The following is a 21,692-nucleotide window of genomic DNA, read 5'->3' on the forward strand; positions in this document are numbered from 1 at the left end:
ATTCTAGGCATGTGTAGCCATGCTCCGTGTCACTGATCATTTCTGCCCCCTCCAAACTGCGTCCTCTGGAAACAGGGCTGGCTGAACCTGGAGGAGACACATGGCCCAAGACAATCAGTTTATGGTCTGGACAGTGGCCTATAAAGTATTGTGGTATAAGAATTCTACCCAGTAGATTGATGGTGATTCAGTTGGACCAGACAGATTCTTTCTGTGTTTTATTTCTGTATACAGAGCGCCAGATAATGGAAGGAAGCAGAATCAAACGGGATAGGTTGGGTCAGTGGTGCTCAGACTTCAGTGAGCGTTAGAATAATTTATAGGGCTAATTGGGCTAGCTTCTGCTATAGTAACGAACAAGCCCCAGATCTCCATGGTTGAAGGAAACAGAGGTTTCTTTCTTGTTTGGGCCACGTGTTTGTTGTAGGTTGTCTGGGTGCTCAGTTTCCAATGTTAGTGTTAGCTTCCTCACTCTGAGACTCAGCCTGATGGAGCAGCCACTGTCTGGGACATCCTGGCCGTGATCATAGCAGAGGATACAGGGAGTGCGTGGTGAAGCACACCCTGACTCTTAAAGTTACCCCTGGAGGTGACATGTGTCACTTCTGCTCAATTGCGCTGGCCAAAGAGAATCATATGGCCCCACATAACTTCTAGTGGGCTGGTAAACACAATCTTATTTTCTTAGAAGGAATAGAACTAGAAGATTTGCAAACTGCTTTAATTATCAACCAATGGCTGGAACCAAAAAAATACACACAAAAAGAGACTAGCATGCAGAGGGCATGAAATCATCAGAGCCAGGGACTGAGGAAAACCCTGGCTAGTCAGTTGGTAGTGGCAGGGGTGATTAGAGACAAGATGTGGGTATATAGAGTCATATAGTAGTTGATGATAGTTATTGAAGCTGCTTTTGATCCTAAACCATCTCTAAAATTGTTGCATTATGTTCTGATAACCATGGATGTATTAATATAGACGTTCCCACATCAATACCTCTAGGCCCAAAGTGTGACCAAGGAGTGGCTATTTGGAGGTGTGTAAATGGAGCCTAGGCATGTGGGCTAGGAGTCTGAGACCAGGAGGGGACCTAGAGGTAAGAAGAGATAGGGGCATATTTAATGGTCTGGGGACCAGGGCTCTCTGCAGTATCATGATTGGGCACAGAACCTTTAAGAACCCAAGAATTTTAACTTCAAACTTGGCTTTCCACATGGTTCTGAAGGTATATTTGTAAAAGTAGTTTGGATAGAATATATTCCAGTTTCTTGGGTTGGTTTGTCCTTATAAATATTCATAATTATGGCACATAGATCTCCATTTGTTTTTTTAATTTTAAAATTATTTATATATGTATTTATTTATTTAGGCTGCACTGGGTCTTAGTTGCAGCACATGGGATTTTTTTTTCAGAATCTTTTTTTTTTTTAATTGCAGCATGTGAACTCTTAGTTTCAGCATGTGGGATCTAGTTCCCTGACCAGGGATGGAAACTGGGCCCCCTGGGTACCACTGGGAGTGTGGAGTCTTAGCACTGGACCAGCAGGGAAATCCACATAGGTCTCCATTTATATCCTTGCCATGTGCTGTGTGTGCTAAGTCACTTCAGTCATGTCTGACTCTTTGCGACCCCATGGACTGTAGCCCACCAGGCTCCTCTGTCCATGGGATTCTCCAAACAAGAATACTGGAGTGGAATGCTATGCCCTGCTGCAGGAGATCTTCCGTCTCAGGGATCAAACCTGAGTCTCTTTGTCTCCTCCATTGGCAGGTGGGTTCTTTAATACTAGTGCCACCTGGAAATTCCCTTGCCCCAGACCTTGTAAATGTTAGAGACTGACCTGGAGGGCAGGTGGAGAACTCAGGAGGTCAGGACTCAGATCGTGGCCTGGGGCAGTAAGGAAGCACCTGTCAATATAATTCTGTGGTGCAAATACTGATGAATCTGCTTTGACTATCAAATTTTACAGATTTAAGAAACAATGAATTGTCCCCAAATCAGGTTCTCCAAAGCCTCGCAAAAGAGCTTGGCAGAAAAAGGGTAAATGCTTATATTTCCCTTAGCCAATTTGGCTCTCACTTTAATCTGTCAACAATTTGTTTACAACAAGCTATGTTGTCATATTAAGAGCACTAGTGCAAGAATTAAAACACGTGGTTTCTAGACACTGCAGCCTGGTGGCCAAGAGTGTGGGCTTTGGAATCAGAGAGATACCAGCTGGGAGGCCAACTCTTCTGCTTACAAGCTGAATGATCTCAAGCAAGTATCAACCTCTCTGAGCTTCAGTTTCTCCATCTATAAGTAGAATAAGGATCCCTGCCTGACATGGGTATTGTTAGGATTTAATAAGACACACCTGAAAGTGCCTGGTGCCTAAGGGGTAACTGGTGCCACTGTGGTTTTGTTGCTTTTATTGTTATAATTGCACAACCTTTGACCAGCTAGTTATTTAAACTCACTTCAAAATTAATCAGAAAAAAATACCAATACAGTATACTAACTCATATATATGGAATTTAGAAAGATGGCAACAATAACCCTATATACGAGACAGCAAAAGAGACACTGTTGTATAGAACAGTCTTTTGGACTCTGTGGGAGAGGGAGAGGGTGGGAAGATTTGGGAGAATGGCATTGAAACATGTAAAATATCATGTATGAAACGAGTCGCCAGTCCAGGTTCGATGCACGATACTGGATGCTTGGGGCTAGTGCACTGGGACGACCCAGAGGGAGGGTATGGGGAGGGAGGAGGGAGGAGGGTTCAGGTTGGGGAATACATGTATACCTGTGGCGGATTCATTTTGATATATGGCAAAACCAATACAATATTGTAAAGTTAAAAATAAAATAAAACAATAATAAAAAAAGAAAAAGAAAAAATAGGGTAGCACATTCACATAGTTAAAATCAGATATGAAAAAATATATATATATTGAAAAAAATTATCCCCCACCTCTCTCCCAATACATTCCTCATTTCACACAGCCTTATCTTCTGTATTTTGGAGAAGGAAATGGCAACCCACTCCAGTATTCTTGCCTGGAGAATCCCATGGATGGAGGAGCCTGGTGGGCTACAGTCCACAGGGTCGCGAAGAGTTGGACACAACTTCACTTTCACTTTCACTTTATAGTTTGTGTTAGTTGTGGGTGTGTCCTTCCAGTATTTTATTCAAAAATAAGCAAATAAAAATAATATATTCTTGTTTTCTCCCTTTTCATACACAAAAGGTAGCATACTATATTTTTTTTTTTCACTTAGCAGTGTCTCTTAGAGATCTTTCCATATCAGTATGTAGAGAGCTTCCTCATTCTTTTCTACAGCTGCATACTATTCCACTGTGAAGTTTATTTCTTTACTCCTCTCAGTTCAGTTCAGTTGCTCGGTCATATCCGACTCTTTACAACCCCATGGACTGCAGCATGCCAGGATTCCCTGTCCATCACCATTTCCTGGAGTTTACTCAAACTCATGTCCATTGAGTCAGTGATGCCATCCAACCATCTCATCCTCTGTTGTCCCCTTCTCCTCCCTCCTTCAATCTTTCCCAGCATCAGGGTCTTTTCCAATGAGTCAGCTCTTTGCATCAGGTGGCCAAAGTACTGGGGTTTCAGCTTCAGTATCAGTCCTTCCAGTGAACACCCAGGACTGATCTCCTTTAGGATGGACTGGTTGGATCTCCTTGCAGTCCAAGGGACTCTCAAGAGTCCAACACCACAGTTCAAAAGCATCAATTCTTCGGTGCTCAGCTTTCTTTATAGTCCAACTCTCACATCCATACATGACTACTTGGAAAAAAAAAATAACTTTGACAAGACGGACCTTTGTTGGCAAAGTAATGTCTCTGCTTTTTAATATGCTGTCTAGGTTGGTCATATGGTCATAACTTTTCTTCCAAGGAGTAAGCATCTTTTAATTTCATGGCTGCAGTCACCATCTGCAAGTGATTTTGGAGCCCAGAATAAAGTCTGTCACTGTTTCCATTGCTTCCCCATCTATTTGCCATGAAGTGATGGGACCAGATGCCATGATATTAATTTTTCTGAATGTTGAGTTTTAAGCCAACATTTTTACTGTCCTCTTTCACTTTCATCAACAGGCTCTTTAGTTCTTCTTCACTTTCTACCATAAGGGTGGTGTCATCTGCATATTTGAGGTTATTGATATTTCTTCTGGCAATCTTGATTCCCGCTTATGTTTCATCCAGTCTAGCGTTTCTCATGATGTACTCCGCATATAGGTTAAATGGGCAGGGTGACAATATACAGCCTTGAGGTACTCCTTTCCTGATTTGGAACCAGTCTGTTGTTCCATGTCCAGTTCTAACTGTTGCTTCTTGACTTGCATACAGATTTCTCAGGAGACAGATCAGGTGGTCTGGTATTCCCATCTCGTTAAGAATTTCCCACAGTTTATTGTGATCCACACAGTCAAAGGCTTTGGCATAGTCAATAAAGCAGAAATAGATGTTTTTCTGGAACTCTCTTGCTTTTTTGATGATCCAACAGATGTCAGCAATTTGATCTCTGGTTCCTCTGCCTTTTTACTCCCCTAGAGATAAACAACTGGATTGTTTCTTTTAAAAACAATCTTATTGAAGTGTAGTTGATTTATAGTGTGTTAGTTTATGGTGTATAGCAAAGTGATTCAGCTATGTATATATGCTTTTCACATTCTTTTCCATTATAGATTACTGCAAGATATTAAATATAGATCCCTGTGCTATATAGTAGGACCTTGTTGTTTATCTATTTCATATATAGTGGTTTGTTAATCCGAAACCTCCTGATTTATCTCTCACTCTTTTTTCCTCTTTGGTAACCATGAATTTGTTTTCTATGTCTGTGAGTCTATTTCTGTTTTGTAAATAAATTTATTTGCATCATAGATTCCACATATAAATGGAATATGATATAAGAGAAATATGATATTTCTCTGACTCACTTCACTCATATGACAATCTCTAGGTCCATCCATGTTGCTGCAAATGGTGTTATTTCATTCTTTTTATGGCAGAGTAATATTCCATTGTATATATTTTCCACATCTTTATCCACTTATCTGTCAATGGACGTTTAAGTTGTTTCTATGTCTTGGCTATTGTAAATAGTGCTGCTATGAATATTGGGACACTTGTATCTTTTTGAATAAGAGTTTTCTACAAATATATGCCCAAGAGTGGGATTGCTAGATCATATGGTAACTTTATTGTTAGTGTTTTAAGGAACCTCCATGATGTTTTCCATTGTGACCACACCAATTTACATTCCCACCAACAGTGTAGGAGGGTTCGCATTTTATACTCTCTCCAACATTTATTATTTATAAACTTTTTAATGATGGCCATTCTGACCAATGTAAAGTGGTACCACAACATAGTTTTATTTGGATTTCTCTGATAATTAGGGATAATGAGCATCTTTTCATGTGTCTATTGACCATCTGTAAGTCTTCTCATGAGAAATGTCTATTTAGGTCTTCTGCCCATTATTTTACATTGGTTTGTTTGTTTTTTGTTATTGGGTTGTATGAGCTATTTGTATATTTTGGAAATTAAGCCTTTGTCAGTCACACTGTCTGCAAATATTTTCCCCCCAGGTCATAAGTTGTCTTTGTTTTCCTTTGCTGTGCCAAAGCTTATAAATTTGATTAGGTCCCATTTGGTTACTTTTGCTTTTATTGCTACTGCCTTGGGAGACTGACCTAAGAAAACATTGCCATGATTTATGTCAGAGAATGTTTTGTCTATGTTCTCTTCTAGGAGTTTTATGGTGTCCTGTGTTATATTAAAGTCATTAACCCAAAGAAAGAGAAGCTCTATACAGTCAGCAAAAACAAGACCAGGAGCTGACAGTGGCTCAGATCATGAACTCCTTATTGCCAAATTCACACTTAAATTGAAGAATGTGGGGAAAACCACTAGACCATTCAGGTATGACCTAAATAAAATCCCTTATGATTATACAGTGGAAGTGAGACATAGATTTAAGGGACTAGATCTGATAGACAGAGTACCTGATGAACTATGGACGGAGGTTCATGACATTGTACAGGAGACAGGGATCAAGACCATCCCCAAGAAAAGAAATGCAAAAAAGCAAAATGGCTGTCTGAGGAGACCTTACAAATAACTGTGAAAAGAAGAGAAGTGAAAAGCAAAGGAAAAAAGGAAAGATATTCCCATTTGAATGCAGAGTTCCAAAGAATAGCAAGAAGAAATAAGAAAGCCTTCCTCAGTGATCAGTGCAAAGAAATAGAGGAAAACAATAGAATGGGAAAGACTAGAGATCTCTTCAAGAAAATTAGAGCTACCAAGGGAACATTTCATGCAAAGATGGGCTCAATAAAGGACAGAAATGGTAGGGACCTAACAGAAGCAGAAAATATTAAGAAGAGGTGGCAAGAATACACAGAAGAACTATACAAAAAAGATCTTCATGACTTAGATAATCACGATGGTGTGATCACTCACCTAGAGCCAGACATCCTGGAATGGAGCCAGACATCCTGGAATGTGAAGTCAAGTGGACCTTAAGCATCACTACGAACAAAGCTAGTGGAGGTGATGAAATTCCAGTTGAGCTATTTCAAATCCTAAAATATCATGCTGTGAAAGTGTTGCACTCCATATGCCAGCAAATTTGGAAAACTCAGCAGTGCTCACAGGACTGGAAAAGGTCAATTTTCATTCCAATCCCAAAGAAAGGCAATGCCAAAGAATGCTCAAACTACCGCACAATTGCACTCATTTCACATGCTAGTAAAGTAATGCTCAAAATTCTCCAAGCTAGGCTTCAGCAATATGTGAACCGTGAGCTTCCAGATGTTCCACCTGGTTTTAGAAGGCAGAGGAACCAGAGATCAAATTGCCAACATCCACTGGATCATGGAAAAAGCAAGAGAGTTCCAGAAAAACATCTATTTCTGCTTTATTGACTATGCCAAAGCCTTTGACTGAGTGGATCACAATAAACTGTGGAAAATTCTGAAAGAGATTGGAATACCAGACCACCTGACCTGCCTCTTGAGAAACCTATATGCAGGTCAGGAAGCAACAGTTAGAACTGGACATGGAACAACAGACTGGCTCCAAATAGGAAAAGAAGTATGTCAAGGCTGTATATTGTCACCCTGCTTATTTAACTTCTATGCAGAGTACATCATGAGAAATGCTGGGCTGGAAGAAGCACAAGCTGGAATCAAGATTGTTGGGAGAAATATCAATAACCTCAGATATGCAGATGACACCACCCTTATGGAAGAAAGTGAATAAGAACTAAAGAGCCTCTCAATGAAAGTGAAAGTGGAGAGTGAAAAAGTTGGCTTAAAGCTCAACATTCAGAAAACGAAGATCATGGCATCTGGTCCCATCACTTCATGGGAAATAGATGGGGAAACAGTGGAAACAGTGTCAGACTTTATTTTTTTGGGCTCCAAAATCACTGCAGATGGTGATTGCAGCCATGAAATTAAAAGACACTTACTCCTTGGAAGGAAAGTTATGAACAACCTAGATAACATATTCAAAAGCAGAGACATTACTTTGCAACAAAGGTCCATCTAGTCAAGGCTATGGTTTTTGCAGTGGTTGTGTATGGATGTGAGAGTTGGACTATAAAGAAAGCTGAGCACCGAAGAATTGATGCTTTTGAACTGTGGTGTTGGAGAAGACTCTTGAGAGTCCCTTGGACTGCAAGGAGATCCAACCAGTCCATCCTAAAGGAGATCAGTCCTGGGTGTTCATTGGAAGGACTAATGATGAAGCTGAAACTCTAATAATTTGGCCACCTAATGTGAAGAGCTGACTCATTTGAAAAGACCCTGATGCTGGGAAAGATTGAGGGCAGGAGAAGAAGGGGATGACAGAAGATGAGATGGTTGGATGGCATCACCGACTCAATAAACATGGGTTTGGGTGGACTCCGGGAGTTGGTGATGGACTGGGAGGCCTGGCATGCTGCAGTTCATGGGGTCACAAAGAGTCGGACACTACTGCGTGACTGAGCTTAGACTGAGAAGGCATTTTGAATTTATTTTTGTGTGTGATGTGAGGTCTGTCCAGCTTTCCCAACATTACTTGCTGAAGAGACTGACTTTTCTCCATTCTATATTTTTGCCTCCTTTGTCAAAGATTAATTGTCTGTAGATGTGTGGGTTTATTTCTGGTCTCTCTTAATTGGATTGTATCTGATATTTTGCTCTAATGAATGATGCTTCTGTGACTGGACTTGAACATGTGCCATTTCATGCAAGTCGGTATATCTGCCTTAGGCAGGTAACTGGAGTAAATGCATTGGTAATTTTGATAGATAATATTAAAATGTCTTCCACGGGAGTTATACCATTATGTACTTTCTCCACAATGTATGTGGTTTAAGTCATGTGAACATCTCACTCATTTTTTTCATCTGTCAAACGGGGCCAGTAATGATGCCCAACTGTATTAGTTTCCTGCTGCTGTAATAAACTTACCACAAACTTAGTTGCTGATTTTTTCTATAATTTTTGTTGGAGTATAGTTGATTTACAATGTTTTGTTAGTTCCAGGTGTACAGCAAAGTGAATCAGTTATATATATATATATATGCATATATCCACTCTTTTTTAGATTCTTTCCCCATATATATCATTACAGAGTATTGAGTTCTTTGTGCTATACAGTATGTCCTTATTAGTTATTTTATATATAGTAGTGCATATGTATCAATCCAAATCTCCCAATTTGTCCCTTCCCCCTTTTCCTCCTGGAAACCATGTTTGTTTTCTACATCTGTGACTCTGTTTTATAAATAAGTCCATTTTCTTTTTAGTTTCCACATGTAAATGATATCATGATATTATCTGTCTCTGTCTAACTTACTTCACTCAGTACAACAATCTTTAGGTCCATCCATGTTGCTGCAAATAGCATCATTTCATTTTTTTATATGGCTGAGCAATAATCCATTGTATATATGTACCACATCTTCTTTATGGACTTTTAGGTTTTTCCGTGTCTTGGCTATTATAAATAGTGTTACAATGGACTTTGGGGTGCATTGGTGTATTTTTGGTGATATAATATATTGATATAATACAATACATTATATCAATATAATATATTGATATAATACAATACAATATATTGGTGTATTTTTCCTAATTATGGTGTTCTCTGGATATATGTCCAGGAGTGAGATTGTTGGATCATATAATAGTTCTATATTTAGTTTTTTACAAACTTAGTTGCTTTGAACAACACAAATCTTACAGTTGAACAACACAAATCTTATCTTATAGTTGCTAGAGATCAAAAGTCCAAACTGGGTCTCAGTGAGCTATTGACTGGATTGCATTCCTTGTGGAGGCTATGGGAGAGAATTTGCTCCCACATTCCTTGGACCATGGCTCTGCATTACTCCAAATTCTGCTTCCATGGTCACATCTCCTTCTAACTTTCCTGTCTCCTTCTTATATGGACCTTTGTGATTATATTGAGCCCACTCAGATAATCTAGGATGATTTCACATCTCAGGATCCTTAACTTAATCACTGTTTGCCATGTAAGGTAACATATTCACAGATTTGGGGGGTTAGGATAGACTTCTTTGGGGAGGCATTATTCTGCCTACTACAATTGCCTACTGCATGGGATGTCAGGAGAGTCAAGACAGAGAAATTACCTGTAGAAAGTTATAAATTTGCTGTTTCCTTGTTAATCTCCCCAGCTGGAATGTAAGAATGGAGGTGCTTTTGGTTGAACTATTTAGTCTCTGTTTATGCTTGATACTGTGGTCACTGAGCAGAGCTTCAATATAATTGTTTTATATTTTATAATTATATTTAAGTTATAATGTATGAAAGAGTGAATGAAATTCTTAGAAGAAATATAAAACATATGCAAAAAAGCCATTATTATTATTTTTTAAATTTTATTTTATTTTTAAACTTTACAAAATTGTATTAGTTTTGCCAAATATCAAAATGAATCTGCCACAGGTATACATGTGTTCCTCATCCTGAACCCTCCACCCTCCTCCCTTCCCATACCATCCCTCTGGGTCGTCCCAGTGCACTAGCCCCAAGTATCCAGTATCGTGCATCGAACCTGGACTGGCAACTCGTTTCATACATGATATTTTACATGTTTCAATGCCATTCTCCCAAATCTTCCCACCCTCTCCCTCTCCCACAGAGTCCATAAGACTGTTCTATACATCAGTGTCTCATTATTATTTTTTTTAAAAGAGTATGTATATCCCATTCTTTGGAAAGAAAGCTTGTCTTGCTAGACAGAGAATGGTGGTAAAGGCCACCATGAATTATTGAGCCATTATTTTGTCAAATTTTGTGAATCAGTAAAACAATATGTACTTATTCAAAATGTGTTTTATCTTTCAATGAAGAAAATATATCTGCCCATATCTAAAAAAAAATGATTTTCAGTTTTTCAGTTTAAACTTAACATGCAGATAGTCTGTCCATGCAAAAAGTCTGTCCCACTTTTTCTCGGCTTGTGTCACCGAGTCCATGGATCAAAGAACAGACTGGATTAAAGTTAAAACACACAAACACTGAGGAATTCAGTTAATATGCACTGATAGTGCCAAAGTAATCACAAGAAGAACTGCTGAGACGTCAGTAGGAATCAAGGCAAGGGCACAGAATTACGTTAGCAGTGATTGTATTTTCATCATTACACCCTTGCATTAAAAAAAAAAAAAGAGTCAGTTTAACTTGAAGAATGTCCTTAGTGAAACAGTAGAAATTATTAATTTTATTAAACCTCAACTCTTGATTATACACCTTTTTAATATTCAGTGTGGCAAAAAGAAATATCTTCATAAAGATCTGGGCCTGCATATCCTGAAGGATGCATATCTTAGGTGACTATCTGAGTTATTAGCTAAACTAGCCACCTTCCTTATGAAATGCCATTTTTACCTGAAAGAATAACTGTCAGCAAACTGTGGCTAGTGAGGCCTGGATATCTGACAGACAGTTTGTTGAAAACTAGCAAAATGGATTTGCTACTTTAAAGTAAACAACCAGCAGTATTTATTGCTAGTGGTAAAATTCTAGCTTTCAAACTTTTCAGAAATAGAACTTTGAAAAACTTGCATCCACGTCCATGAATTCAGTAGCTTTCCATCAGCAGCTTTTCTGATGAAGTTGGTGGTGACTGTTACTTTTTAAATATTGTGTAATGAATTGGGTCAACATTTGGGAGACCTGCCTAATTCAGAAAACCAGTATTTTCCAGGTGTTGGAATGCATGACGATACAAAATCTTTCCAAATGTGAGATAAACCAATGAATTTTAATGTGACAGAGTACAAAAAAAGTCATTGATGTGATTTCAGATTCTATACTGCAGCTAACGTTTTATTTTTTATTTTTTTTAATTTTATTTTATTTTTAAACTTAACATAATTGTATTAGTTTTGCCAAATATCAAAATGAATCCACCACAGGGATGTTTTAAGAAAGTACCAATTGTCAAATTTTAGTGTAGTATCAAAGAAGAATATCCAAAAATCATCTGAAAAGGCTATTATAACAGCCCTCTCTTTTCCAACTCTGTATCTTTAGGAGCCCAGGTAATCTTCATATCCTTCAACCAAAGCCATCACAACTTATTTAGCACACAAACAGATGTAAAATCTGCAGTGTTGTACTATGCCATGTACTGAAGAGATTTGAAAAATTAACTCTCTCTCTCTCCCCCTCTCTCTTGTGGTTTTGGAAAAGATGGTTATTTTTCAGAAAATGTTATATTAACATGAAATGGAATTGTTGTTATTTCTATGTGAATTGGTAAATATTGATAGATCTAACCTATATAACTAAAAACTCTTTGAGGTCCTCAACAATTTTTAAGCATGTAAAGAGGTCCTGAGGCCAAAAAGTTTGGGAATTACAATATAATGCAAGATAGGTAACATAACCCTAACCCAGAAAGTCAGGGCATACTTGGGTCAGTGAAAAGGCTGTAATAAGATTCTATTTCATTGTCAGTGGGCAACCTTTTGCAGATAAATACATTTAAATAATATGTTTGACTACATTGGTAACAGAGCAGATAATCAATTTACCCAGAAACTAGCAGGCAAGTAATTGTCTAAATATATTCTTGTTCTGACCATCCCTTTATTTTTATCACCCTCTTGGGGAAAATCAAATTGGAATTATGATAAGGCCAAAACTCCTACTGTCCATGCCTAGCCTCCCATGCCAGGTCTGCCAGTGAAAATTTCATACCAGGCCTCAGGATATGAGTGGGATATATTCCAATTAAAGAATAGTTGTTGATTTCTCTAGGGGAAAAAAAAAAGCAGTGGGATCAATGGATATTTAGCTACAGTAACAAATGGGATTCAGCTGGGGCCTGATGGGTCTAACTGGGTATCAAGGTCTTTACCTATTTTTGACAGACTGAAACTCCAAATCTTGTCCACTGATATTGGTGTGCAGCTGCCTACACAGATTTATTCCTTCTCAGCTTTGATTTGGCACTGTCAGTGGTCATCTGGTCAATGTTTAAGTCCAGCCTTCAAAACCAAAGACAGTCATACAAGGATGGCTGTTGTTGTTCAGTCCCTAAGTTGTGTCCAACTCTTTGCAACCCCATGGACTACAGCATGCCAGGCTACCCTGTCCTTCAGTATCTCCTGGAATTTGCTCAGATTCATGTCCATTGAGTCAGTGATGCTATCTAACCATTTCATCCCAAGCTGCCCTCTTCTCCTTTTGCTTTCAATCTTTGCCAGCATCAGTCTTTTCCAGTGAGTCAACTCTTCACATCAGGTGGCCAAAGTACTGGAGCTTCAGCTTCAGCTAGTCCTTCCAATGAATATTCAGGGTTGATTTCCTTTGGGATTGACTGGTTTGATCTCCTTGCAGCCCAAGAGACTCTCAAGAGTCTTCTCCAGCACCACAGTTTGAAAGCATCAACTCTTTGGTGTTCAGCCTACTTTATGGTCCAACTCTCATATCCGTACATGACTACTGGAAAAACCATAGCTTTGACTATATGGCTGCAATCACTGTCTGCAGCAATTTTGGAGCCCAAGAAAATAAAATCTGCCACTGCTTCCACTTTTCCCCCATCTGTTTGCCATGAAGTGATGGGACCAGATGCCATGATATTAGTTTTTTGAAAGATGAGTTATAAGCCAGCTTTTTCACTCTTTCACCTTCATCAAGAGGCTCTTTAGTTCCTTTTCACTTTTTGCCATTAGAGTGATATCATTTGCATATCTGAGGTTGTTGTATTTCTCCTGGCAACCTTGATTCCAGATGGTGATTTATTCAGCCTGGCATTTTGCGTAATATACTCTGTATAGAAGTTAAATAAGCAGGGTGACAATATTCAACCTTGTTGTATTCCTTTCGCAACAATGGCAGGCCCAATAAAACCAAAGTCAGCATCATGTCAAGGTTTAGGCACTCCTGTTTGCAAGCAGTCTTCATTTGATCATTTTTCTTTCCTGCGTTTGTTGAGAAATTAATATCAAATATTGGCTGACAAATCTAGTCATTGCAGATAATACCCCTCTAATATCAGAAAGTGAAGAGGAACTAAAGAGCCCCAGTACTGTATAAAGTACAGTAATACAGTATCTTTATATCAAGCCCAGAATGTCTGGAAGCAAGCAAAAAGCAGCAGTGATGAGAAAAATGCACTGACTCAGAGAAAGGACAGTGAGAGACAATAAGAAGAAGTAACTGAAGAACCAAAGAAATTCATGATGCGAGGAAATGGCAAGGGGATTTTCTTTATTTGAGGAGGCACAGGACCCAAACATAGAACAGAACACAAAGGCTGCAGCAGCCATTTAGAATGCAGCTCAGTGCTACCATGTCATCTATGATGAGAAAAAAGGAGCCTGGACATCACTGGATTGTTTGTTTCAAGAGGCTAGGTAGAACTGAATCCACCAAGGAACCAGAACCTGTGCTGTCAACGTCAGGCATGAGTGAAATTGCAGCTTGCCCTCCGTCTCCTATTGCTGATGATCCTTCAGCTCTACCATCTCCCAGTCAGTAACTCTTCTTGGCAGTTCACTCGATGCCCATGGTTAAGAATCTGCCCACCAATGGAGGGGACACGGATTCGATCCCTGGTCCGGGATGATTCCATACACCTTGGCTCAACTAAACCCGTGTCCCACAACTACTGAACCTGTGTGCCTAGAGCCTGTGCTTTGCAACAAGAGAAACCACCACAATGAGCCCCCACTCGCCACAACTAAAGAAAGCTGGTGCACTGCAATGAAGACCCAAGGCAGACAAAAATAAAGAAACAAATAAGTAAAATTTAATAATACTTTATTACCAAAAAAATGCTAACCATCATCTGACAATGCCGGGTTGACAAAATCTTCCATTTGTTAAAAGCACAGTATCTGCCAAATACAATAAAGTGAGGATGCCTTAATGAGAGATGCCTTGGTCACTTACAAATGAAACAGTCCTAATAATTTATATTTTAGTTCTTTTTCCTATAAATTTGATTAAAATTCCTGGTCAAAACAAGTGGGAGTCCATTTTACTTATAATGATAATAATAGCTGATGTTTCTTGAGCCTCTTCCATGTGCCAGTCACTGTTCTAAGGGCATCACGTACACTCACTCATTTAATCCTCACAGAAACCTACAAGGGGCAACATCTCCATTCTGCAGATGAAGAAACTGAGACACTTGGTGAGCCCCATTTCCATCAACCCCATGTTCAACACACTTTCTGCTCGCACGTTAGGAAAAACCTATGAAGACCTTGCCTTCTATTTGAGAAGTCACCAATTAAGTGAGTTATTGTATTTGGAAGGGTCCAAAGTTTATTTCTGTTCCCAGAAGTGTCTCACGGCAACCTTGGAAGGATAAGACAGAATGATGGCAGCTTCAATGCGAGGTCCCAAAGGAAAAGCCAGTGGCAGGCTGCTTCCACATGAGGAGGCCTCTTTGTGCAGAAGGGGGGTTGGAAGGAGTCTTTTCTCTCCGCAAGATTAACTGAATAATCAAGGGTAGCATACTACTCTCAGAAATATGGACTCCCTCAGAAAGAAGATGGATCAGGAAATAATGGCGTGTTACCATAGCAGAGGAGATGGGGAGTTGGCTCTTCTGCTATTTCCTGGCAACCGTGTGACAAGGAGCTGCACTAGGCATTGAAATACAGGAGAGAAAGCTCCCACTCGGGAATCATCTGAAAGAGAACTTTAATCAAGCTTACCTTGGTGCCTCAAGAGAAGCTCAGATTTATTAATAGAAAATAAATATGTCAGGCCCCCCTAATGTATAACTCCGTGGATCTTCCTGATGTGTCATGAAAGCAATGAAAGTTTACCTCATGAAAGAGCCTTCTGCTTTATAGTTTTTGAAAAACATGCCAAGGAAGGATTAGCCCTTGTTTGCAATTGCCTTCGCTCAGGGGCCGAGTACTTGTAGAGGTGAGTACCTACTGGAACAGAGCTGCCAATAACCTTCTTCTCTCTAACCACTAAATCTTTTAGGTATTCCCAAGCTACCGTGTCTTTGTCTACTTCATTCCTTTAAAAAAAATTTGACCTATTTATTTTTTAAAAGGTTAGACTTTATTTTATTTTTGGGGTGTGCCATGTGGCTTGTGGAATCGTAGTTCCCTTACCAGGTAGGTATTGAACCCAGGCCGTCGGCATTGAGAACTCAGAGTCCTAACCACTGGACTATCAGAGAATTCCACTACTTTATTCTTTTTAATTGCTGTCTGGAATTTTGTAAAATGGATGTTCTATAGTTTAGTTTGTTGTTGTTTAGTCACTAAGTCGTGCCTGACTCTTTGTGACCCCATGGACTGCAGCACTTCAGGCTGCAGTTTAGTTGACCATTGTCTAATTCATGGACAGTTAGGCTGTTTCCAGAGTTTTGTTATAACAAGCATGGCTCTCCTCACTGTCAGGTTAATGCTACTTGCGCAAATAGGTTTGCTGGGTTGAGGAGTGTGCACATTTAAAATATTATAGCAACTTCCTAGGAATACCCTGGCAGTACAGTGGTTAGGATTTCACACTTCTACTGCAGGGGGCACAGGTTTATTTCCTGGTCTCTGGTCAGGTAATTAAGATCCTGAAAGCCAAATGGCATGGCTAAAATATATATATATATACACATATATATATTTATTATAGTAACTTCCAAATTTCCCCTCAAAACACTATAGATTTTACATTTTTGTTAATGGCTCCCTGTGAGCATCCTGCCCCCTTCCTTCTCAGCGCCTTTGTACATGTTCTTCCCTCTGATTGGGCTGCTTGTCTCTTACTCGTCTTTCAGGGCTTATCTTAAGCTTTCCTTTTGGGGAGCCTCCCCTCACTCCCTGTCCAGGTCATGGTCTTGTGTCCTTAGCGGTCAGAACATCAAGCTCTTTTCCTTCAGAGCATTTAGGATGTGTACATTAATAATTGTTGTTGGCAATATGATCTCTGCCTCCTTGAAACCCAGCTTCTACACCTGGAAGTTCTTGGTTCACATACTGCTGAAGCCTAGCTTGAAGGATTTTGAGCATAACCTTGCTAGCATGTGAAATGAGCGCAATTGTGTGGTAATTTGAACATTCTTTGGCATTGCCCCTCTTTGGGATTAGAATGAAAACTGATCTTTTCCAGTCCTGCAGCCACTGCTGAGTTTTACAAATTTGCTGACATATTGAGTGCAGCACTTTAACAGCATCATCTTTTAGGATTTGAAATAACTTAGCTGGAATCCTGTCACTTCCACTAGCTTTGTTTATAGTAATGCTTCCTAAGGCCCATTTGACTTCACACTCCAGGATGTCCAGCTCTAGGTGAATGACCACATTGTTGTGGTTATCCCTCGAGAGATTAGAAGACCTTCTTAAATGAATATTAATGATGGGATTGCCTAGTTAAATCTGTGCTCTATTTACAGATTTAATTTTCTATTTGTCCCTCCCTTAGATCCATTCTTTGACCTTCTCCAACTCCAGAAGTTGTTCCTAGGCTCCTTTGTCAGCTGGTTTCCAGCTAGGTTTGGCCAATGCCAGCTGTGGAGACTGTGACCAGTACATATTCCCATTCTAGAAAGCATTCTCCAATAGGAAATACTAAAATTTCACCTAATTTAAAAAATCATACACAAATTCCAGTATATTATTATGGGTCCCAAGCGATAACCCACCATATCCTAGAAGTCCCATGAGAGAGAACGCTGAGAACTTTGAGTACTAAAATAGGGTCATCAAATGAGGGCTCCCAAATGGATAGCCAAATGAGGGGTTTCAGATCCAGATGATTTACTATTATTGGTAGTTATAGTCTATGGAGTTGCAGCAAATACTGAATCGTTGCTCCTAGGGGAAATGCAGGGTTAGGTTCCTGCAAGCCTCTGATCACAAAATTTCCATCAGTGGTGAAGATATAACTTTATTTTATGTGTGTTTCTGTTTAAAGACACCTTGTATTTCATTGCTCAGTCATGTCCAACTCTTTGTGACTCCATGGACTGTAGTCCACCAGGATCCTCTGTCCATAGGGATTCTGTAGGCAAGAATGAATGGGTTGCCATGACCTCCAGGGAATCTTCCCAACCCAGGGATCGAACCCAGATCTCCCGCATAGCAGGCAGATTCTTTAATGCCTGAGACACCAGGAAAGCCCTAAAGACACCTTATCTAGTTAAAGGGAAGTCATCACAAGGCAGCATTACCTATTCTTTATTCGAAGCACCCAGTTAGTCACTCAGTCGTGTCCTGCTCTTTGTGACCCCATGGACTGTAGCCTGCCAGGCTCCTCAGTCCATGAGATTTTCCAGGCAAGAGTACTGGAGTGGGTTGCCATTTCCTTCTCCAGGGGATCTTCCAGACCCAGGGATCGAACCCGGGTCTCCCACACTGCAGGCAGACTCTTTACTACCTGAGCTACCAGGGTAGACACCTTATTTAATGTATATTTTTGACTCATTAACATTGAACTCATGGCCAGCAGCACTAAACTTATGCTTGAATGAAGCTAATCTAACAGATACATTTTCTCCATAAGACACATCACAGCCATTTTGAGTTTAGGAAAAGACAGCACTTCAACATTATGCTTGGGAGTCATTTTAAATAGCCAAGTGTATGAAGGTTAGTCACTCAGTCATTTCCAACTCTTCACAACCCCATGGATTGTAGCCCACCAGGTTCCTCTGTCCATGGGAATTCTCCAGGCAAGAATAGTGGAGTGGGTTGTCATGCCGTCCTCCACTGTATCTTCCCAACCCAGGAATCGAACCCGGGTCTCCTGCATTGTAGGCAGATTCTTTACCATCTGAGCCACCAGGGAAGCCCCCTTAAATAGCAAAATCACCAACAAAAAGCTCAAAATTTTGAAAAGTGTGGCACTAAATAGCCTGTGCAAATGATGCTGTTTACAGTGTGAGAGCTGAAACAAGAAGGCAGAATATCAGATTATTTAATCTCAGCTAACTGCCCAGAGACTCAAATTTCTCACTAAACTGCATTTATGTACAAATGACTACAAAAGTGCTGCAAGTACAGTCAGTCCTCTATATCCGCAGGTTCAACCAACAGTCGTTGAAAAATACCAAAAAAAAAAAATTTCCAGAAAGTTCCAAAAAGCAAAAGTTGAATTTGCTTGCAATGACAACTATCTATATAGCATTTTCATTGTATTAGGTATTATAGGTAATCTAGAGATGGTTTAAAGTATACAGAAAGATGTGTGTAGATTCCATTTAAACACTGCACCATTTTATAAAAGGGATTTGAGCAGCCATAGAATTTGGTGTCTGGTGGGGTGTCTTTGAACCCCTGTGACTACTATCCTCCCTGGTGGCTTAAACGGTAAAGAATCTGCCTGTAATGCAGGAGACCCAGCTTTGATCCCGGGGTTGGGAAGATCCCCTGGAGAAGGGAATAGCAACCCACTCCACTATTCTTGCCTGGAGAATCCCGTGGAAGAGGCGCCTGGTGGGCTACAGTCCATGGGGTCGCAAAGAGTCAGACACGACTGAGTGACAAACACTTTCACTTTTTCACCTGTGACTACTGAAGGAACCCTTTATTGCTTTAGGGGTTACAAATACATATACATTTTAGTGAATAGGCAAATTTGCAAATTCAGACCTCCAATGCTGCTGCTAAGTCGCTTCAGTCGTGTCTGACTCTGTGCGACCCCATAGACGGCAGTCCACCAGGCTCCGCCGCCCCTGGGATTCTCCAGGCAAGAACACTGGAGTGGGTTGCCATTTCCTTCTCCAGTGCATGAAAGTGAAAAGTGAAAGTGAAGTCGCTTAGTCATGTCTGACTCTTAGCGACCCCATGGACTGTAGCCTACCAGACTCCTCCGTCCATGGGATTTTCCAGGCAAGAGTACTGGAGTGGGGTGCCATTGCCTTCTCCTATAGTGAGGATCAACTGTATTTTGTTTGACTAGGATGATGACACCAAGAAACGAACTTTGAGCTGAAATGACTGGGATTACAGGATGTCCCCACTTCCAAATGTTGACAGGAAGCTGACTGCTTCACACTTACTTTTCCCTACCAGCCAGTAGAGGCAGGAGAGTCTGGAACTCCTGGCGTGGTTTACCTCTTCCATCAAGGGCAGGTCTGAGAAACCATCCTCTGTGTGCTGTTTATCCCAGTGAAGTGGGATGAATGAGTACCAGGGGCAGGCTTGGATGGGAAGGAAATCACAGGAAACAGAGACGTGTCTGATGGAGGGGAGGGCAGAGATATTCTAGTGTCTATCCAGGTGGGGGTCAGGATTGTGGACCCCCAGTTTCCAGTGCCTTGGGTTTCTCAAGGAGCGCGCAGGGCACCACGGGAGGTACTGCCCACTTCCTCCAGCCCAGCCTCTCCTCTGCAGGCCATTGGGTGGGGCCTGGGCCAGTCCACCATCTTATTCTGCCCTAAGGACATTTCTCTGCAGTTTCAGATAGGTGGTCTCTCCTTGGCCAGAACCGGGAGAGAAAAAAAAGGAAAACAAAGAACTTCCCTAGTGGTCCAGTGGTTAAGACTCCATGCTTCCAATGCAGGGGACACAGGTTGGATCCCTGGTCAGGGAACTAATATCCTACATACAGTGGGGAGCAGCCAAAAGAAAAAGAACTGGGAGAAAGTGGTAAATAGACAAGTTCCCAGCATCTATTCCCAGCATGCGAGGAGTGAGTTTTCCAAGGACCTGAAATCTATGCATTAAGCACACAAATTAGGCATCTGGGTGGAAATTTTTTGGATAAACATTTTGTTTCACTGCCAGGTAAAATGATAATATTAACCATAAAGTAGTTTGTGGCATCACCCTTACTACACTACAGTTTTTCACTGAAGTGACTTCCTTAGGGCTCAAAGACTTCTATACTGAACACCAACAGCTGTCTTCCTTTTGTTTATCATTTGTTGGATTTTGACTATTTAGCTGGCCAGTAATTACTCTGCTCCTATCAGCATTCTCATCAAGTCCAGAAAACTGTCAGGTTCAGACTTAGCAGGGTAGATCTGAGCTGTTAAGCCAGAAAAAATCGTCTGGAAACCCCAGAGTAGATGCTGCAGTGAATCTGTTTGCTGACTCTGAGTTACAGAGAATTCTACAGAATTATTGCTGTAGTGGGTTCCCTTGTCCTGGTCCTGTGTCTTGGTCAAGATTTTCAACTCTGAAACAAAGACCTATTACTTCTGCAGTTTTTCCCAGGCCTGGCCTCCTAGTGGCAAACTCGCTTGCTTTTGCCATGCTGTGGTCTTGTAAACTGATAATCAACTTCCACACCCACTCTGTGACCACTTTTTATTTTTTCATTTAAGTGGTTACATAGTAATGAATTTTAAAACAATATTTATATATTGATTTATTTATGGCTGCTTTGGGTCTTAGTGTGCAGCCTTCTCTCTAGTTGTGACACACAGGCTTAGTTGCCCCAAGACATTTGGAATCTTAGTTTCCTGACTAGGGATCAAATCCATGTCCCCTGCATTGGAAGGTGGATTCTTAAGCACTGGACCACAAGGGAAGTCCCCATGGCCCCTCTTTTCTTTATTGCTTCCTTGCTTTCTGGTCCAGCTGTTGAGGTTGGTGCTGCTGGCCAGAGAAGGGACATTACCATATGCAGGTGATCAGCCATATCCCAGAATTAGGTTGTTTGCTCAAAGATGGGTTGATAGGAAATCTCAGTGGGCGGAAGATTTCAGGCATGGCAAAGTTTTCCCCTGAGGGGCTAGAGAAAGAAAGGAGCAGAAGAGTAACTTCAGAATGCCTGCACTATCTGAAGGAGTTTCTAGAACTCCTAATGAGAGGCTACTTCTAGAAAAGTAAAATTTCTAGCCATTCCACAGTCAGTATAACAAAGACAAAAGTTTTTTGTTTTGTTTCATTTTGTCTGGACTGAGCAAATGTTGAGATTTTACCAAGCATCAGCTCCCTGTCACAAGCAAACTCCAAATGGGAAAAAAGTTTCCTCCCTACCTCTGGGGATGCCATAGGTGCCCAATACTCCCTCCCCCAGCCCATCACCCAGACCAGAAGCCAGGGATGCATGACCGAATGCCCTTTTCCCTCTTGTTGCACAACAAATCTGTCATGAATTTCCATCATGCTGTTCCATCCCACCAGTGTCATGAGTATGTGTCAGTCCTCACCACTGCTTCATTCCAGGTTCTGGTTTCTGCTGTTCCACCTGCCGCACCATCACCCGAGAGAACTTCCCGAAA

Source organism: Bubalus bubalis, chromosome 2 (genome assembly GCF_019923935.1).
Source record: "Bubalus bubalis isolate 160015118507 breed Murrah chromosome 2, NDDB_SH_1, whole genome shotgun sequence".
Taxonomy (NCBI): Eukaryota; Metazoa; Chordata; class Mammalia; order Artiodactyla; family Bovidae; genus Bubalus; species Bubalus bubalis.